Source organism: Pieris napi, chromosome 11 (genome assembly GCF_905475465.1).
Source record: "Pieris napi chromosome 11, ilPieNapi1.2, whole genome shotgun sequence".
In the NCBI taxonomy this organism is placed as follows: domain Eukaryota; kingdom Metazoa; phylum Arthropoda; class Insecta; order Lepidoptera; family Pieridae; genus Pieris; species Pieris napi.
Genome location: NC_062244.1, coordinates 11,330,532 through 11,353,359, shown reverse-complemented (window position 1 = coordinate 11,353,359; position 22,828 = coordinate 11,330,532). Strand labels below are relative to the sequence as shown.

At 33.1% G+C, this 22,828-nt stretch overlaps 1 protein-coding gene across 6 annotated transcripts in view; it reads right to left on the bottom strand.

Moving 5' to 3' along the window:
* The window catches only part of LOC125053879 (POU domain, class 6, transcription factor 2), a 133,334-nt gene extending 117,616 nt beyond the window's left edge, over window positions 1-15,718 (bottom strand). For all 6 annotated transcript variants that reach the window (XM_047655481.1, XM_047655483.1, XM_047655480.1 and 3 more), the window contains exons 1-2: window positions 15,409-15,718; window positions 11,527-11,621 (exon numbers count right to left, since the gene is read on the bottom strand). The gene's annotated coding sequence lies outside the window, so the exon portion shown is untranslated. The remainder of the gene's footprint in view (window positions 1-11,526; window positions 11,622-15,408) is intronic.
* Window positions 15,719-22,828: the final 7,110 nt, after the last annotated feature.

Below are 22,828 nucleotides of genomic sequence, written 5' to 3'. Positions count from 1 at the left end.
AATGAGACGCCATTCAGACGTCCGTCTGCCCTGAGACACGAATTAGATCATAATATGGAGAAGGTATAAAATAAATAAATCAATGGCACTACAACCTTTTTAGGTCTGGGCCTCAAATTTCTGTATCTGTTTCATGATCATTTGTTAATCTAATAGGCAAGTAGGTGATCAGACTTCTGTACCTGACACACGCCGTCGAATTTTTGGTCTAAGGCAAGCCGGTTTCCTCGCGATGTTTTCCTTCACCATTCGAGCGAATGTTAAATGCGCACATTGAAAGAAAGTACTTTGGTGCACAGCCGGGGATTGAACCTTGACCTCAGGGATGAGAGTCGCATGCTGAAGTTACCAGGCCAACACTGCTTCCAAGGAGAATGTATAGGGAGAAATTATATAAAAAGGAAAAATTATGGGACAGGAGGAAAATGATATTAAAATGTATTTACTTACAAAAATACCGTACCTTACAATAATAAGCCAATATGATAATGTCGAAATTAAATACATAAGATATACACACAATACTGTGAACTCTGCGAATATATAAACATATCGATGGTGTCGGAGACAGCATTTAGTAACGAAAGAGCGTACCAGTTCTCAAAAGGTCGGCTACGCAGTTGTGAGCCCTGTGGTAATTGTTTTTATGTAATGACACCATCCGTAGACACTCACATTGCCAGAAGGCTCACAAGTGCGTTACCGGCTTTTTACGAAATGGTACTTTTACTTGAAGGACCCAAAGTCGAATGGTTCGGATATACTTCGTATATTATATAGTAATAAAAATATATTTTTTTATTCCTACAGTAGACGAAAACGATAAAAATAATAATGGCATGGTGCAAGCATGCCGCCTCCATAATTTGAAGATCAGTGGACAGACGTCTTAAAATGGACGGGTTTAATTCGGTTTAATTTTGTTTCAACTACCAACTGTCATTTGAAAGAGGCTAATATAAATTAGTATAATTTATAAAATAAAGTGTCTCTAACATAATCAAAATATTGCAAACATGTTATGTAATAGTTACGTCTAAATTATATAGCCATTTTACCGAAATAAAACACCTACATATTATTATTTTTTTTCTTTTTCTATATATTGCAATATTTATAAATATGTGAGCAATGTATCTACATAATAATATAGTTATTTGCTGCATTTTTTATTATACCATGCGCCTAGGCTATTTCTTTTTAGTAAAGACTATAGTAGTTTTTTTTATTCTTCACAATTATCAAATCAATGTAGGTATACAAAATATTGAAAAAACTATTTTAAAAGATTAAGTATGGAGTTTCTTGCCCATTATTCTCCATATAAAACTACCTTTTGGAAGAGGCAACTATAGTGATTTTTTTAAATGTTTAACTGGTAATTTTAACTTTAAAGGTGCTATTTAATAGGCCTAATTGAAATAAATGAATAGATTTTGACTTTACAAAGTATTCATAAACATAATGTAAATAAGATCATAATTCTGCGGGTAGACGTTTACAATTTTGCGGGTAGTCTGCGTATGTTTCGTTTAAGATGGTAGTGTAGGAACTATGATACCAGGTCGGACTAAGTACTGCTGGATCGACAGAGTGGCGGATGATCTGCTGCAGCTGAAAGACAATAATAAACAGGACACAGGAAGAAAGATTCTCATTTCGAAATTTTTTCGGTCGCAGAGACACAGCGGAGTGAGCGAAATAGATAAGACTCTTAGCGACAAAAATTGGTAGGGCCTTCCCAAATTGTATATTCGCGGATGCTTGGTGGACCCATGCGACTTCTTCAATACAAAGAGTCCCCTCGTGAGTTGTGTGCTGCGATATTGCAGACTACTCGATTGTGAGAAGGTTGAATGGATCTGGATGCCGCTGCGCCATGTATATTGTATATCATGTTTTTAATATATGTATCATCATAAGTAAGTAATTGTCCTATTTCTTCCTCCCAAAGACAGAACTATTTCGCTGATCAGTGTTCCTTCAAGAAAAGAGCGTACCAATTCTTAAAATGCCGGCAACGAGGCTTCTGGCATTGAGAATGTCCATGGGCGGTGGTAGGTATTACTTAACATCAGATGAGCAGTTAAAAAAAAAAAAAGATTTACCCTTCTTATTTCAAATTCAACAATTACCGAAATGAATAAACGAAACAGCAAGTTATAATTAAAATAATTTACTTAATGGCCTCAGTCATTAGCAATTTTATTCCAAATCGTCTGTTTTTTCTACGAATTTACCATTTTTCACGAGTGGCAACATTTTTTCGTTGATTTTTATCTATCGCAATCATTTGTGCTTTACGGCTACGTAATTTGTAATTTTTATTTTTTTATTTTTTTAAAGTAATTTTCTATTGAAATTGTCAGTTGAGTTCGTTGACAATGCAGTTATAATCAGCTCTGATTATTAAATGTTATGTTGGGTCAGAAGGATTATTTACAACTGAACTAATCTGCGAGTGCGAGTAGTAGGCCAACACTGGTCTAGTAGCCACTCGCAGTCTGAAGAGTGCGACATCCCTAAGATCGCACGTTCGATCCTCGGCAAAAGTCCAATCAAAAATCATTTATTCATATTGGTAACACAATGTACACTTATGAACGTCAAAAAGGAAATATACATTAAACGCTTCTTATTTTACATTTACTGCCCGTTCTCAAAGCAAGGGCGTAGAAGGGAACATAAGAACTGGCAATAAACTCTCCGCCACTCTTTTAATCGCCAAGTTTTTTATTTTACACAACGTTTGTAAGGAGCTGCAACCATTACAACATTACCGGCTGTGCATCAATGGACTTTCTGTCTATTTGCGTATTTAACATTCGCTCGAACGGTGAAGGAAAACATCGTGAGGAAACCGGCTAATAAAAATTATAACAAACCACAAATGTTAATGAATATATAATCACGCATTGTAACGGAATTACGTTTTTAATATTACGGTGACGTCATATGACCCTAATGCGCTATTAATAACATAATTAGCTATGTTATCAAGTTATAAACACCTTACTTCTAATTAAGGACATATGGAAATATAATTTGATGTTTCTGTAATGTAAGTTGGATTAGCACATAATTACTATACCAAAATAATTAAACAGACACAGAAATTCACCATTTTGGGAGTTTTATCGACTTCATGTGTTAAAATATAAAACGTTATTTACATATCATTGTAAACGTCACTTCATTTATCTTTTAATAAATTGCAGGATTTTATAGTAATCTTTTGTCTCTTTCTGTCCAATTGTGTGTATGCTATGATGAAAAGAGATAGTACATACAGATACTAGTCGGCAAACGTAAAATGACTCACAGTATTTTAAGGTCTTCTAACATTTATTATAATTTGTTTACATATTATGTTATGTTTAGTTCCAATTTCAATTTTTTGTATAAACAAATATAAATATAACCTCGGAAGATTATCTGGTCACCCACAACAGAGTGTGTGTTAGTTACTTAGTAATTATTATATTGATATATAAAGATTGGTATTCTAATTTAGTTTTTTTTTACAATATTAAAGAAAAATACATATTAAAAATAAGACGCATAGGTAGCATTTTAAATAAAAATATGAAGCTTTTTTGTATATAGCTTAAGAAAATCGATCCGACAGATACAATATAATTTATTATTGTATATAAAGGGTTCGAATCTCAGTTAAAAAAAGTTTCGCAAAACAGCTGATTAAAATCAAAACAGTAAAAGTTCCTGACCTTGCGAGGTTAATGACACTACATTTCGTCTCGTAGTTCATTTAATTTATCAAACTTTGTGTTACTTAAAACAAACAAAAAGCTCTAAAACAGTTTATAATGGCATTATAGTCTAATTAAAAAGAAAGTGCATAGGAATTACACTTTTCTTATATACTTTTGCCTCTTTCGATCACAGAGCAAATCCAATTTGCCAGGAAGAGAAATCATCAAAGAGGTTTTGGGAATTTTTGTATGAATATATATTATTATTATATTTATTTATTTATAAGTAGGTAATCTTACACAAAGCCAATACAGAACAAGTCAATTAAGTACTAATCGATAAAAAAAAGATAACTGAAATTACATATTAAACAAACGATAGTCTAATATTAAAAAAACATTGTTACTACTGCTAAATAAAGTAAGAAAGTATTCCCGCTTCTTTCGTCTTTGGTAAGGAAATGTGGAAGTCTACATCTTCATAATTTGTGTTGTAGTTCACTAAAACCCGAAACATTGGCGAATTACGCAAATAATATGTGTTCGTACAATATGGAACAATTGTCTTGTCACATACGGGGGATTTTTTAAACAATTTTTAATGAAATTTACGACAGCAAATACCTGCTATTTTGATATCACTACTTCCTTCATCACAATTAACTTTTAATTAATACCGTCGATTAAAACAAATGACGCAATGTATTAGAATTCAATATGGAAAATCACGTATAAGACCTTGCGGTAACTTAATTAGTATTTAAGTATTGATAATAATTTTGCTTTATTACCATTTAATACCGACCATAAAATATTTGAGTGCATTAATACAATGTTATTATCGTAAAAATAAGGAAATTTATTCAAAGAATTATCAAGTATGAAATTTATACAAAGAAACAAACATTTTTTGTAAGCAATACACAAATACAAACAAAAACTGGGCCCTACTTGGCTTATTTGCTATCATCGCAGATGTTCCGTGGGCCTATACTGACAGGGACGTCTTTACTACACATAGAAAATGTAAACAATTAAAATCATAATTAGTTTTTTTTAATAATTATTTTGAGTTAGAGTTTCAGTTTGAATTATATATATTACACTTCGGCCATACATTGCGGACCGATGAGAACAACTTAAAACTATACACTGTGTAAGAGGGGCGCTGGATAGAAACCAGTGGATACAGATTGCCTTCTCCAGATCTTTTCTTGCTTATCTACCACAACGCTTGGGCATGAACTACCAACGGAAGATGGAGATAAAAAATGTGACAACTAAATTCCTAACCTAGCTGGAATTCGAAAGATATAGAGGATGGATGTAATCCTGAAAAGTATTTATCAAAAACCTACAGCTTTCCATACATTTTAGTTTACAATCCTTATGAATCAAGGATTTTGTTTGATAGGTGAAATTTATCTAAATTGTTAGTCTCCGTACAAGTGCAGTCATTGGTCTAGTGGTTAGTACCCCTGACTGCGAATCCATGGGTCCCGGTTTCGATCCCCGGCTGAGACGAACATCGATAGCATTTGGTGTTGTGCTTAGGTCTTGGATGTTTAAATATGTATTTATATGTTCTATCTATCTATAATATGTATGTATATCCGTTTCCTAGTACCCATAACCCAAGCTTCACCAGCTTAGCATGGGACTCGGTCAATTGGTGTGAATTGTCTTTAAAAAAAAAAGTAATGGAAAAAATATCTAAATTAATGGCTTACTTAAGTCTGTTATAGCTTCAGTTTAAGTTTTCTTTATAACGAAGGCGCGCGAATTTTTGAATGGGGTTTGAGGGTTTAAGCTGCAAATTACTACCGAATGACGAGGTTATCAATTCGACGTCACAAGTATACATGGATATAATGTCATGTACCTAGATATAATGTCATATAGATATAATGTCACGTGGATATAATGTCATGTGTTTATAATGTCATATAGATTGTGTAATGACACACAATCGTCAATAAAATAATGGCATTTTTTAAGACGTATTTATTGCATTTTATTCGTTATATTTATGTGGTTCTTACTTTTGTTTAAAATTTTGTTATACTTAATTATTTCCTATTAATGTTTCTCGCTTGTAACTTGATTTACTTATTTCTAACTTGTACATTGCCTCGAAGAGATCGCTTAAAGGCCGCCTGTTGCATAATTTCGATTAAATGTGTTCTTATATTATGTATGTTTATGGACGACTAGGACTGTAAAATTTGTACATCAAAAGCCTTAAAATTGTTTAGGTCATTGTGAACCTTCTGCGCTATAGTTAAGGTCTCAATTCCCTTGCCCAATTATCCGTTGACGCTACCATTTAGATTAAACCCCTAAATCAATACAAGGTTAAATTTTGTAGAGAATAATTAACGTAATTGTTTCCTTCAATGATTGTACTAAATATAATTGTTTAAATATAAATCTAGTAAATGTTATTCCTACTAATTCTAAATAAAATACTTTTTTTTATATAGAGAGGCAAATGTAAAACGTGATATTGCCCATAGACTCTTAATTCATGGATTCGCGAATGCGTTGCCTTTATGTAGTTCTCCCAATTTTGTTAGGATCGCGAGGTACAAAGCAGTCCAGCATTATATTTTCCTTCACGAGCCACACACAATGAAGAGTCCATTGCCGCTCGAAGTCATGACCTTGAGATCCACTTAGCCATTATTAAGCATACTATATGTTGTATGAAACGTTTCTATAATAGATATCATAGGCCAAGGCACTTCAATTTTATCATTGAGTATTCCGATGACCAATACGCCGCACTAATCCTATTTACCACTTAATTACATAATTACGCAATGTATATGGCGTTGCTAATAAAAAAAATCATTGACGCTATAACCTTTTGAGGTCTGGGCCTCAGAGTTGTGTCTGTTTAATGATCACCTGTGATACGCCGTCGGTATTTTGATTCTGAGGCAACGATTGCTCACGATGTTTTCCTTCACTGTTCGAGCGAATGTTAAATGTGCACATAGAAAGTCCAAAGGTGCACAGTCGGGGATCGAACCTACGATGAGGAAGGATAAGTCTTTTATTTTTATAGAACAGGGGGCAAACGGCCATGGACACTCTAAATCCCAGAGCGTAACTAATTTACCTAAGTACATTTTGATTAAACTAGTACATGTGTAAGTGTATACAAGACATACATACACTATATAGAAACCTAAATAGATAGATCTTCATCTAATTTAAACATTTCCTTCACCTTTACAGTTTCCTTGATAAGTCTTGTCTAAAGGAAAGTAGCCACACATGTGGATTTTGGTATGATAGGGTTAGATTCAAAAACGTAGCGCAAACTTTGACTCTTGTCAAAAACCAATTTCGACCTTACTCATACGCGTTTTAAAGGCAGTTTTTGCCGCGCACCACCACTATGTGGAACCAGATGCCCACTGAAGTATTTCCGAATCAATTCGACTTAGGAGACAAGAAAAGAGCGTTCCAATTCTTACAAGGCCTTTGGCATTGTGAGTGTCCATGGGCGGTATCACTTAACATCAAATGAGCCTTCCGTTTGCCTCCTGTTCTATATAAAAAAACAGTTTCCTCACGATGTTTTCCTTCAATGATCTAGTAAGTTATATATTGGATGTTTTTATACTAATAAATCTCTCTTAAGGTTCAAAATTGCCTGAATATAGCCTTTACTAAACCGGTACATACAATTATTATGTCTGGATAAATTATTAGTCATAATAACAACATATGTGAGTTTTATCTTAAGCGTACATCGCCTTTACGACTCTGTGTAGCTTAAAAAACTATTAATTTTATATTTGTTTGTTCGTAAGATGTAAGTATTTATGATTTAAAAACAATTGTTAAAGTTAATGGCAAACCGTGATTTAGTTTAGTGTTGATAATGGGCAGACATTTAATTTTTATTTATTATTTCGGCTTTATCTACATGTACGAGTAATTATACTTCGTTGCGTTACCAAGCTTTAAACTTTAAAGCGCCAAATTGATAATCAGAATTTAATTTTCCTATGTTTTCTTTTCCTTTAATCAAACTTTCATATTACTAAAGGCCTGATTTTGTTTAAAAAAAATTGTTATATGTTACGGAATAAGAATAAAAATATTTATTTTTTTTACAAAAAACAATCCTGTCCTAACAGGTGACCTTAAATCAAAAAAATTACACACGAAATATGTATAAAAGTAAACATACTACGTATGGAACACTAAAGTATATTGTTAATTACATATAATACAACAAAGGATATCACTGATAAAACACTTCAAACGTTAATAATATTAAGTATGCCAATATTATCTAATTAATCGAAGAAACTATCTTTGTTACATAATTAAATTAATATCAAAATTAATCCTAGCTGTTCGTGGTATCAACTATTCAAGAGTTTAAATTCGTAAACAACTTCGAAGAACGATATCCTCTAAGAGTTAATAGTGTTTTTATATGGACGCATTAAACGCGCGGGCATCGGAAGAGTTGATCGCAAACAAGTGATTACCGACTCCGAGAATCACTCATAAATAACCTAAAGCCGCTGTGTTTAGTTTGGAAGCTTCTATCCCAGTAATTATACAATAATTCATACTTTAATAAATACTAATAAATCGCCTCTCGCGCCGAAGCATTATCCATTATTACAATGTAATTACAGCCGATAAATTACCAAATAATACATCAATCAGATGTGTTAATTTTGTTGTTTCTTTGGTATTTTTATCGAGCAGGCAATTTTATTAAAATTATAATGGCGGCACCGCTTAAATTGGGGTAGCTTCGGGCTAAGTTCGAGTTTAATTATACGTAATGCTTAATGATATATCCTTATAATAAGCTACCTGATTCACGGTGGGCATAAATCAAACATTTCATTAAATTTCGAAGCGTTTACAACCCTTCATTTCGTTGGATATAGGTTTTGTTGGCGAACACGTCCCACTTTTTAGAATAGGATTCTTGTGACTTTGATGAATGTTATCGATTCGTTGGGTGCATAATTATCGTTTTGCTGAATTTTTCCCTGTTTACGTGTTGTAATTAATCGAGAAATTAAATTCAAGCGATGTTTAAGTTAAGACAGGATGATTAGGTTGCATGTGTATGGCGCAGAGATTGGTGATTTGTACGTAATTATATGAGCGATTTATTGTTTGGTTTCGTTCGTTTTTTGTCTTTATCAGTTTTAGTAACTAACTGGGCATTATAGGGCAATGGTACGCTATTTCGAGAACTAGACAGTGATTTTTTATCTGTTTCATCTCATATTTATATAATATGAGATGAAACAGATAAAAAATCATATCATTACATCACGAGTAAAAAAATGTTTTGTTTTGATAACTTATTCTAGCAATGTTAAATATTCCTTATATGTTATTAGAAATATATCAACTAAATGTTTGTTAAATATATGTTTCTATTGATAAGTTTTTATTATAAGGTTATTCTTAATACTGATCCATCATATATATATATATATATATATGTGATTTAGCGTTGTCTGTGGGCAACAGTTTATAAGAAATTGTACCAGTATAGCAAAATACAAAGAAATTGAGTAGGTACCACGAAAACAGAAAAATATTTTTTTAAAATACGAAGCAAACAACTATTTTAATGTTTATATAAAACAGCCTGATAAGGTTGCATACTATTTATTAAGTAAGCAATTGTAACAATGATTTACCAACCTGTATGATTAGAAAAATAAAGATAAAACAAGGAAGTGTTTTGTTTTGAAATGTAGCTAACCAATTGTTTAGTACCAGGGTAGCATAACACCCCAAGCGTCAATTGGCACAGGTACTTGTCTCAATAAGTACGAGAAAATTTTGAAACGTCGCGCCGCCCCGGGCCTCCTTACCTCACCCTAAATGTGAGGGTGTCAAGCATTCTACGAATAATTAAAAGAATGTGAATATGTCATCTCAGCGCGCGGTAATTGCTTTGTTGAGTAAATGTAGTTTTAAGTGTTCTTAAGTCCACAATTTGTTTCTGCATGACAATTAATTTCCCGAATGAATGAAATTTTTCAGGTATCTCTAATATATAAAATTCTCGTGTCACAATGTTCGTTCCCATACTCCTCCGAAACGGCTCGACCGATTCTTATGAAATGTTTTATGCATATGCAGTAAGTCTGAGAATCGGCTACTATCTATATTTCAAACCCCTAAGTGATAAGGGGTGTCGCCCAAAATTTTTATATTTCGGATAAATTTTTATTTTTTATCATGTGGCATTAAAAATACATACAACCCATCATTTTCACCCCTCTACGGTGAACCCCTATTTTTTTATAGTAGATAGTTATTTTTATTGAACTAAAAAAAAATCCTAAAAAAATATACATATATTTCAGCTAGTAAATTCATTAATTTTAATTAAACATAATATACTCTGAGATAATGTTGTATGGGACTCTCCAACAAAGTTGCAAGTTTGATTTTTGTAATGACATTTTCATATAATTTTATAATAAATCTGTGCCGCTCTATGGGTGTGAAACGTGGAAGGCTCCCAGCTCCAAGTCTTGGTCAACCACTGTCTTCGTCGTATCCTATCTACTGGCTCAAGAACTTCTCTAACGAGCAACTTTGGGAGCGCTGCCGGGAAACCCCGATTAGCCAGCAGATCAAGCGACGCAATTGAAAATGGATAGGCCATACACTTCGATGAGATTCCAATTATATCCCCAACCAGGCGCTTGATTGGAACCCGCAAAGATGTGGCCTTCGTACAGTTGCAGATGAGGCAAAGAGAGCCGGAATGACTTGGAGCGAGGTAAAATACTAGGCTCAAGATCGAACGCTATGAAGTCAAACTGTGGACGCCCTCTGCCCCATCTAGGGGTTATGGGACATTAAGTCAATTGATAATGAATCAGAATACAGTTGTATTACCCACAGTACTCACATTTAGAACCAGAACAGTCACATACTGAATTAAATCAGTACCAAAAGTACAGTCACGTACTAAATTGTTAATGAGCCCCCATATTTATAGTCAAGGAGCTTCCCATGTTTTGATTCGTAATTATCTAATGAGCCGGAAACCTGTACTTGTGGTAATAAAATAATTTAACTCACAATTCAAAAGAATTAAGCAATCATTACAAGTATTCATATCCTTCTATTTAGGAAGTAATGCGCATGCGCATGTTTTAATTTAGCTTGCAAGTTCTTTAATACGATATAAAAAGTATTCTTAAAAGATTCTAGGACAATGCGTACTTTGGTGTCTAGAACGTTTTTTTTTAAATTAATACGCAAATATATTGTAGAAAATACATATTAATAGGTTCTAATTTTGTATCCATCGTTTAATGTCTAGTCTACGTTTCATAACAGTAGATAAGTGTTTGCCCGGAACCAAGAATTTATCAATAAAGTGGCTTGTTAGGTCTCAAGAATGTCTTGGACGAAATTCATGATTCAGATCTACTTGTCTTTAAAACAAAATAAAAAAAACAGACACAACCAGCGCCCGTACTCTGTAACTTCCAATAGAGATACAATTTCGATGTTTTCAATAGTAACACTGACGTTACAACCTTCGTACAAAAGCTCATTACTAAGATCTATCGTAAAAAAATCAATGGCGCTACAACCTTTTCAAGTATGTGCCTCAGATTTCTGTACCTGTTTCATGATTTGGCAATCTAATAGGCAAGTAGGTGATCACCCTGACGCCGTTGACTTTTTGAGCCTGTCGTACCTACCCTAGTGGAAAGCACAGAGTAGCTAACCCATATGATATTCTTAGTTAGGTCTTGGTTTGAATATCGGATAAGTTACTTACCGGAGCCACTGGCGAACAGGAAGTCCCTTTGGAGGGAGGACGTTTTCAAATAAGGGTAAAACAGCTTGCCGCCGTGCCTTTACCGGATCGCCGCACTGTTGATAGAAATATACTATTAAAGATTTTTAATCCAAATATAAAAAAGATCGAATTTGTAAGCTAAAATAGTTAAGATGTCGTCTATACAAACCTATACAATCAAAAATACAATACTTACAAATTTCTTAACCTGCATAGTAAAAATAAATGTATTAAAAATTAAAAAGTTTGGTCCCTATGGTAGTGTACTTTTAATGCACCATTTCCTCGTCGTATTGCGATACTTATTCGTTCTTAGCTAAAATTATTAGGTTCGTAATATCGCGGATGAATATCAACGACTATGTTCTGACTTTGATGAAATTAGTAAAATCACGTTAAATTAAATACCTCGTTTCTGAAAAGTCAGCTGATAGTTTATGTGTTTGTGTGTGTGTGTACGAAATAAACACAAAAACTAACAAACGGATGTTTGTACTTTTATCAATAATAAATTCTGCGGAGGGTATCGGTATATTTACTAAGCTACAGGTAGCTTTCATTTGTAATCAATGGTATTCCTATGAATAATAAAAGCGTTTTTAATATAAATGTACAATTTCTTATATAATATTTTATTTAAAAAACCAAAAATAAGTATTGAAATTAAACCCCAAAAAAAAAGAAACCTAAGTAAAAAATCAAGAGGAAATAATAAAAGCAAGCTCTTCTCAAGCAAGCAGAAACTGTGAAGAGATTTTCAATAATATGAAAAACAAAAATCAGGAGTATAGTAGGCTATAGTAATGTTAGCCTTCGTTTAGGATAAAGCGACGCGAGTAGCGGGGGGTGGCGCGGCGGGACCTGCGCGATTTTTCACTCAAGACCACGTGTTAGCCACGTGCGTGCGAACTTTTCACCAAAGTTTTCCCTCGCTCCTTCCGACTTCCGCTGTACTTTGAATTTCGAATACGAACTTGTAATGAAAAATTAACACTTTTCTACTTTCCCCTAATATGTATGATACGTATATGATAGAAATAGATAATAATAGGACAGAACAGGTTTCTATATTTAAATTATGCCACAGATTATTTTTTATGTAATAGGAGGCAAACAGACACAAACACCTGATGTTAAGTGATATCGTCGCCCATGAATACTCACATTACCAGAAGTACGTTGCCGGCCTTTAAAATATATAATTAGCGTAACCCGAGTCAGATAATTTTACCTTTTATTAAAGATCTTTAAACTAAAAATTATACGTTCAAAAGACTAATTATGGCCGAGACAGAACAATTAATGAGACCTGTTTCGTTCTATTAAACCAGGAACATCCGTGTCTAAATACAAAAACGTAATTATCACGGAAACAATTCTAATATTACTAATAGATGGTCCAAAAATTCAAAATTCATGCATAATATTTTAAACGATTAGTTCCAATTACGATCATTATTATTGATTGATACGATCCGTGACTGACGTTAATAAAATCTTCTGATTTCACCGCTGTTCCCTTGCTTTTGAGTAATAATTACAACTTTCTCAACACGATATATCACCGAGTAATCGACTAAAGTCTAGAAAATTCTTAATTGAGCTAATGAGAAGTAATTACAATTTTTATTACGGTCATAATGATTACGATGCCTTAAAATAATAAAAGCAATTAGACAATGGTTGGTGCTAGCTTTGCTGTATTTGTCTCTGTTGCTCTTAGGTTTTTATGGATTCGTGATGAGGGATGGGTGATGGTCTGATTAAATGTAATTGTTCGGTTATAAAACTGGATGTCAGACGGTGTTCTGTTTGTCGTAAAGTGTTTTCATTTTCCTTACCTCTGAGGGATTGGTGTTCAATGGCTCAAATTTATTAGTTTACTTAGTTATTGTTAGAATTTATTATCGTGTGATGCGTTGACAAATAAAAACAATTACAGTTTGAGATTTCACTGGTGACATAATTTGTCTAAGAAATAAATCATAGATTTTTAACTATCTTATCAAAATATATTTTTATTATGTTATTGCTAACGATTTTTTTTAATTCCATATGAAAATAAATTTAAAATGGTAACAAAAACGTATTGTTTTAGATATATGTATATATTATACAATTCATTATCGGCAATTTATTATCGTATGATGGGTCGACAAATATAAAAAATACATTTTGAAATTTCACTGGTGACATAAATTGTCTATGAAATTAGTCATAGATAATTAACAATCTTATTAAAATATATTTTTCTTTCTTAAGTTATTCCTAACGATTTTTTATTTATTTAAAAAGGTAACAAAAATGTATTGTGATAGATAGATATTTAAATATTATTATATGCATACAATACCAGGCGAAGTTCCTAGCAATATCTACCAGGCAACTATGAATGTAATAGAAGTATAAATAAATTTCTGACTGGCCATAGACTTACAAGTTAATTGTGTATAATTTATGTCTTGATTTTTGAGCAATAAAGACAATTGAAATGTGTGATTCATGAACATATGAATCATGTTGATTGGGTCAATGAATTTAATGATGTAATGATGTGAAAATAGTATCATTAATTATTGTGGGATAAATGACAGTTCAAATTTTGCAGATTATTCAAAAAATTATGCAAATTATTTGGAGTTAGAATTTAAGTTTTTCATTATATGCTTAACTTATTGTGTATCGTTAACAATTACCTAGTAAAATCATCCTAAAAATTAACGATACGATTTAAAAAAAAATTAAGTTATGTATATTGCTTTGGGGGCTAAGGTGCAAGGGCGTGGTATACAAAAGGTTGGGAAACACTGGTTTAGATTATAGCATTAGCTATTTTTGATCAAATATTGTTAGCAATAGCAGTGCTTACATACTAAACTATACTTGGTAAAGAATTTCTATGTAGACTCCAATAACTTTGTTGAATATAAAATATGAATAAAATTATGTGACAGTTTATATGTATTTTCATTATTTTTAATAAATTATATATTCAGATTTTTTATTCTGTTCTGGTGGAGGCAAATATAAATATATTACATATAAATAATGAAAAGTGTGTTCTAATTAATTACAGCTAGTAATTTAGAAATTTATACCGTTTCATTACTTCAATAAAATTTCATTTTCTTAATAAATTTTAATTTTAATGATAATTTTTAAACCTTTAAAAATGTATACTTTTCCTTATCTCCCTTTAAAATAAATTCTCATTATTACGTCATACATAAAACAGGTTTAATTAAAGAGTTACAATTAAAATAACTGTATGGCTCTTACGTGCCCGTAAACCACGTGTCATATGGCTCCGAAACCTTTACGAATTATAATACATCAGTTTTCACGTGAAAATATAATATATGTACAAAAAAATACCTACGGAAAAACGTTATACACGTCGTATCCGAACCAATCAGCTGTTTGGCGGTCCCTAGCTCCGCCCCGTCAACTTTTCCAACGTGTCGCTAACAATATTAACTTTTTACGTCAACTTTTTCATACGTAAGAACACTATTATTGAAGATATCAAAGTATGATCGGTATAAAACAGATCACAGATCACAAATTTTCGCTCGGTTTTTGAATATGGAATGTGTAGTGTGCCAGTGTAATTTTTTCTTTTTTTTAAACTAACCTCTTTGCTAAGTTTATGCCACCTTTTTACGTTTACAATAAATATTATAATTTAATTTTTGTCTCGTCAAAATATCTTCTCTATTTGAAATACAATGTAAGATATGCAATCTTTACTTTTATAAGATTAATTTTAGCTTACGAATTTTTGTAATCTGACGTGGTTAAAATTTTAATTTGAAATAAAAATCTTAACAAAGCAATGGGATCAAGTAACACGATACTTACAATATCCAACTGATATAGATGCAAAGGTACAAGATTGTTTTCGTAACAGTAACGCTGTTAATTAGCCGGCGTTCGCTGATTCATCACTTAATAACGTCTCAATAGCCCGCACAGCCAAACAATTAGCACAACCACATAAAATCCTCCTTCGTTACAATATTATGCAACAACACATAAAATAGTTTAATATCCGAGCGCACCAAAAAGTTCGCTAACAGCTGTCAAAAGACGCGCGAAATATTTTTTTCAGTGGCTGTCAAACGAGGCACAGACAAACACAAATGCGGCCGTCCACGTCAGTACGCTGACGTTCACTAGTCGCGCCTCGGCGTAAGTCGAGAAGAAGGCAGCGGTCTCGGCCAACACGCCTTTCGTTCGTCTCTTTCTCGCGCGGCAATGCCCGCCCGTAGCATTTTTACGGTTTAACCAACTCAATTCAATTCAACTCAACTCAATTGTCGTGGCGCGAATGCCTTCGCACTGGACGAGGGAGGGAGACGTGTGGCTATCAAATGCATATTCCGAACTTTTATAGTAATTAAAAAATTGTAGGAAATTTTTATAAAATGTTAAATTGATATTTGACGTTCGATGCGTTCAAGAATGTATGCGTATGGAAATCGGCATAGAGCCTTAATCTTGGTTTAAGACGTAACAATGGCAACGGATAGGCTATTTCCCTCGCGCCACTATCGTCCGGTACGCTTTACGTGCGGGCGGGAAAGAGAAATCCGAGCGGCGATAGGCGTTACCAACATTGTCCGCTCTCACTGGGTGTGTAAAGTTTTAGGCCGAAACATGTAAAAATGCATCTTGAAAAAAAGTTATGTATTAAAAAAAGAAGTTTAGTGCGCGGTGGGGGGACATTACGATAGCGGGTGGTGAGTTTTTTCGCACACTATATTTTGGGGGGAATTCGTAACTGGACAATGCATTATCGGAGTTCGGTAGCGATTCAGACGCATCACCTTAGTAAGCCATTTCCACTACAAAACAGTGATCGAATAGAGGCTCTTGGACGCCATTTCTCAAATAAATGTCCAAATAAATTACGTGAATGATTCGATAATAAATATAAACTTTTATAACTATAGGCAAACTTTAAATTTGATTTAATACCAACAATTTGCTTTCCTGACCGAAGGAATCTTTAATTAATATCGCGAAGTACTATAATTAACAGTCAAAACTTAATGCTGCAATGTTATTTATTTTATGACAACTGTCAAAGTCTGAGCAAGTAGCAATAAATGTAACGAAATCCACACAATATCAAATGAGCACTTAAAACTGTAATTTAAAATAGTTTGGAAAATCCAAAAGTGCACGCCTCATAGCGGTCATTCACATTTAAAAAAGAAATCTAAAACAAAAACTCAAGTTTTTTAAAACAAAATAACAAAAAAAATAAAAATAAAAAATAAATGAAAATGAATGATTGAAAAAAAACAATAATATAATAAAAAAATATATAGTGGCGCCATAACTCTAAGGTGAGGAAAATACACAGTCGTATTTTAGTTTTTTACAAATTATAATTAAACGATAGGATTTAGAACGCTAATATTAACTAGGAATCAGCCCAGGGTATAACTTTATATAATAAGAAAAAAAGTATTCTGGTACGATAAATTTTTCGACCAATTTCTCTGCCACATACGTGGATCCATAAACACAGATTGACGGACGTCCAAGAATGATTGATTTTAATGTTATTATTTACTATGTTAAACAAAATAATTGTTCATAAAAAATACCATATGTGCTTGATAGATTATTTAACTCGATTTTAGTGTCATCTCATATTATCCTGTAAGTGTTATATTAGTGAGAAAAAAGTCATTCAAGTTTTGAAAGACTGGGTTTTTTGACATGTCGAGAGTAGAGCACTGCCAGAGGCGTGCAAAACCCTTCTTCCAAACGTTTAGAAAATAATTCACAACGTTTATAACGTTTTTAGTATTACACTTTGTCCTGCGGTTTTTTTAAGACTGAAAATTTTCAATAGATTATTGTTAAGTGTCAAGTTAAGAAGAGATGACGTTTACTTTTTAAACAAAGAATTAGAATTATAATCTGCGATAGGCTTTAAGTCGTCAAAAATGACAATTGTTTATTGCCAAATGTCAAATTAAGAACAGATAAAGTTTTCTTCTTGATCGAAGATTTAGAATCATAATCTGTGAATGATACTTTAGATAATATTTATAACTTTTTAATTAATATCGAAATAGTAAAGATTATAATCATCTTGCTAATTACAAATTCCACATTTAAAATCCAAATTTTAAACTTGGTACAATTATTTATCTAGTAGTATGCTCTGCACTAGAGCAGTGTTGGGCTAATGATTTTGTCTATGTCCATTTAAAAAATTTCGCTCTTAAGGTGTAGGAAAACATCGTGAAGATACCGGGCATATCTAAGACCAAAAAAGACAGCGTGGATGATCATTGATCACCTACTTACCTATTAGAAATGATCAAAATCAAAATCAAAAATTTGAGGTCCAGACCAAAAAGGTAATTGGTATAAATATGCTCGATGTGATTGATATGATTTTGTACTGATAGGAATTAAAGTTGGGACCGATACGACACATTTCTTAATAAATAACAGGGGTTTAGATCTGTTAAAAACATCGTTACTAAATCATTTAAGGGTGATGTTCGTGTCTGCCTTTAAGGGTGATGTTTAGAAAACTTCTCAAAATAAAAAGGTATCTAGGACTTTTCCAGTTATGAATTTTTAATTTATCTTTATTAAAAAAGTCTGCCATATGAGCAAATCATATAGATATTTTCCTAGCTGTTACTGTGACTACCCTCAAAATTATCATCTTAAGAATATCGTAGTTGTAATAAACGAACTGTCAGTTATCGTTACAGATTTTAGAAATCAATCTGACAGTTTGAAAAATAAAGTGCTATTTATTATCTAAAAAACATTTAAAAAGCTGTATGGAGTAATAATAATATTAGTCGACTATGTTATAGCATGCTTGTAATATATTTTTAGGTCTGGGCCTCAGATTTCTGTGCCTGTTTCATGATCATTTGTTAATCTAATAGGTAAGATTCTTTTTCATGATTGGAAATTAAACGGACTTTATTATTACTATTATTAACTAATCCCAACTTAGGATTTCTATTAAAGTCATCTTCTGTTTCTAAATATATGAACCAACTGAATCAGTTCTTGATTTACAGTTAAATTTCCTGAAATGTCGAACTTACTCGATTTTGGATTCCCTTATAATATTTCACTTTCTTAGAGCAGTGATGGCCTAGTGGCTTTAGTGTACGACAGTCATCCTTGAGTCGTCGGTTATCGGAGTTGTCGGTTCGATTACCGACTGTGCATTAAAATGTTTCTTTCTATGTGCGCATTTAACATTCGCACGAACGGTGAAGGAAAACATCGTGAGGAAACCGACATGTCTTAGACCCAAAAAGTCGACGGCGTGTGTCACTGGAGGCTACTTGCCTATTGGATTTAAAAATGATCATGAAACAGATTCAGAAAAATCTGAGGCCAAGACCTAAAGAGGTTGTAGCACCACTGTTTTTTTAATTATTAATATTTCCTGCATATTTAAAATATACGAACCAAATTGAGTTGAAAACTTATCCACGAACTCGCTCGTATCTCAGAGGTGTATTTAAACAAAATCGTTTTAAACATGGCTCAACAGGAGTACACAAATACCTAAATGACGTCACAACTTTGTTTAGCAAGTTGCAGCCGAAAGTTGCCGTTCGACTTCATAATTGATTGGGTATCGTATTACGTAAGCTTAGCCACAATGATAAGCAACGGCTATCGTTATCAATCGTAAATGCTACGAAACGTATATTTTTCTAACCCGCTTAAAACTTACGTAATTAGTGTTTTTAAGGAAATTGTGTCTTTGAATTTTAATTTTTTCTTGTAATTAACAGTGTTAGCCTAGTGGCTTCAGCATGCGACTCTCATCCTTGAGGTCGTAAGTTCGATCGGCTGTACACCAATGGACGTAATTTCTATGTGCGCATTTAACTTTCGCTCGAACGGTGAAAGAAATCATCGTGAGGAAACCGGCTTGCCTTAGACCCAAAAAGTCGACGGTGTGTGTCAGGCACAGGAGGCTGATCACCGCTGATATAAGATTGACAAATAATCATGAAACAAATACAAAAATCAGAGACCTAAAAAAGGTTGTAGCGCTGATTTATTTAATTTATTCTTGTTATTGTATACAAAATAAGAACTCGCTGATTATAATTTGCAAAGTAGCATTCTTTATCTTAATTTTGGGCCACCTTATTCGTGCCCAAAACAAGTTTATAAATAGTTATATATTAAATTTAAATACCAATAGAATATATAGATATTAGATTTAATATACTTTATATGTTTAAGAAGAGTTATGGACTCATGCCTTCTGCCATGTCTGACATATGCATGCCAAACATGGAAATTTACAAATAAAACAAAAAATAAAATAAATACATGTCAACGAGGAATGGAAAGGAGCATGCTAAATATTAAAAAGGTACATAAAATAAGACACATTAAAATTAGACAAGAGACGAAAGCAATTGATGCTCTAAGCCACGCAAAAAAATTGAAGTGGAAGTGGGCGGGTCATGTAGCGCGCCTCACGGATCATAGGTGGACGAAAACAGTAACTACATGGAGTGGCCCACCAGGCAAACGAAACAGAGGCAGACCCTACGCTCGATGGGATGATGACATCAAAAAAATCGCGGGTCCTCACTGGGTCCAAATAGCTCGGGATAGAGAAAGATGGCAAGCCTTGGAGGAGGCCTTTACCGGAGAGGGTTCCTGATACTTACTAACTGTAAAAGTTATTCACTAACACATGAGATAACTAGATATATTTGTATTAGGAAATTAAGTTAAGGCTTAAAATAAATAATAAAAATATGTTTAAGAATTTAACAAAGACTATTATTGATAACCTCTAATAAATAGTAATTGAAATTCTACTAAAGCATGCGCTACCCTTGACGATTCAACGAGTGACTATTGAATAGTTGCTATCGAAATATGAAATCGACTCGTTCGTCGTTCAGTTTAGTCTGGGTCGATTCTAAAAATTAACTGAACTAAAACATTTGTAATGGATAGACAGGTTTATTAACCAACAGAAACTGATGTTTTATTAAATCAAATTTCTATTAATATTCATTAATTGCGTCGTTGACGATTACATAAGATTGGGAGAAAATGCATGCATCAAGATAGAGAGAGATGAAGCCTCTAATAGAGTATAGGCCTATACTCTATTAGAGGTCTTAGAAAAATTCTAATTATTTCTGTATAAACTGTGTGTTTCTTGTAATCCTTATTCGTAGTTTACTTAAATTACTTATTAGTCTTAAGTTAAGCTCGATCGTAATTTTAAATGCTGTCTCTGTGCAGATACAATTAAACAATAGTAACAAAGCATTACACACTAAATATGAAAAACGATAAACACTTTTTCATAGATTTTAAATAGATGTTATGTTAAACTTTTGTTCTAAATAAAAGTTAAACTTAATATTATAATCAACTAATCTTAGTTATCTCTTTTAGAACCAAATCTTTTTTTGATGTTAATTGATATCGTCGCCCATGGACACTCTCGATCTTAGAGGGCTCGCGATTTCGTTACCGGCCTTTTAAAAATTGGTACGCTTTTTTCTTGATGGACCCCGTCGAACTGATCCGGAAATACTTCAGTGGGCAGCTGGTTCGACACAGTGGTGGTGCGCGGCAAAAACTTCCTTGAAAAACGCGGTCTATTCATCTAGAAATAAAGAAATCTTAACGCGTTTTGCTAAACTTGTATTTTTCTAATTAAAGAAACCATCATAAATACTATAAATAATAATCCATTAAACCATTTTCAATCATCCAAAAATCCATTTTAAATAAAAAACCATGAATCAACGGCCCTTATAAGCGATGCCTTCCAAGCAAACACAATTCAACACCTTGGTCCCATTAGAAGAATTCATTAGAAACTCCTTTATCCAGCAAATATTCAAAAGCGAATGCAATCAGATAAAAGTTGATTAATCTCCGAACGGAGTTCCGCTCCTTATTATAATAAACTAATTAATGATGGAGGCGAACAATTCATTATAGAAGCAAAACTGCCTTCCGAACAATAATGATAATGAGTGTAATTAATTATAGGAAGTTGCTTCAAGACGTACTGAGGAGGCCGAGGGAGACGGCCGAGAGGGAACTGGGAAGAGGCATTGCAGTGGATGCCCCAAATGTGCATTGTAACCAAATTTGACCTGGTGGTGAAAAAATCTTTTTCGTGATCATTTTTCAATCTAATAGGCAAGTAGGTGATCAGAATCCAGTGCCTGACACGTCGTCGACTTTTTGGGTCTAAGATATGTCGGTTTCCTCACGATGTTTTCCTTCACAGTTCGAGCGAATGTTAAATGCGTTATAGAAAGAAAGTCCATTGGTGCACAGCCGGGGATCGAACCTACGACCTCAGGGATGAGTTGCACGCTGAATTGAATATACCCTTGGAGCAGTGAGGTCGCACCGTGAAGTGCCCAAGAGCTTCTGGATGAAATGAGCGTTTAAGTGCGGAAATTGCATACATACATTACAACAATGTGGAACCAGCTACCCATGAAAGTATTTGTAAACCAATTTGGCTTAGGTAAGAAGAAGAGTCACAAGAAAAGCGTGGTTCTAGCATTGTGTCCAACCCGTTTGCTGTCTGTTCTAGAAAGAGCACTATGGTATTTGTAATATTCATTAGCTCTGAGATTGGGTTGTAAACTATTTTAAGTTAGTAATAACTGTGGTCCGATCTTCAATTGTTTTATTTGTTCGACAATTTTTTTTTAATTTTTTTTTAATTTTTCTAAGCCTCAATTTTATAGATATTGCCAATTAAATAACTTTTAAATGGCAAAACGTATTTGGGATTAGGTAGTATTCTTATATACATATTTATGTATTAACGTAACCATCATTTAAATTAAGCTCCAACTAAAGACAGAGACTTATGAAAAAATAAAAAAAAATAGTGCATATAAATATATCAACAATGCCATATCCACTGCTTAGTATCCTGTCAAGACATCAAAGGGTGTGAGAGGGAGGTCAGCTTGTGCTTCTGATGGCTTTAATCATTATTAGTAATAATTAAAATTTTAAATGTATTTTCAATATTCCTTAGTTTTAAATATTAATTCTGATATTATGGATTTGAATTACGAAAAGAATGGAACTTGTCCAATCGTACATTAATTGAAATAGCTGTATGTCTTGACACTCATACAAATCAGACAACAATTACTGATTAATGATTTTAGTACGATTATAATTATGACTGGGTCTATATTTAAAACACTTCACCCTTAAACCATAAAGTGTATGATTCTGGCAGGTACAG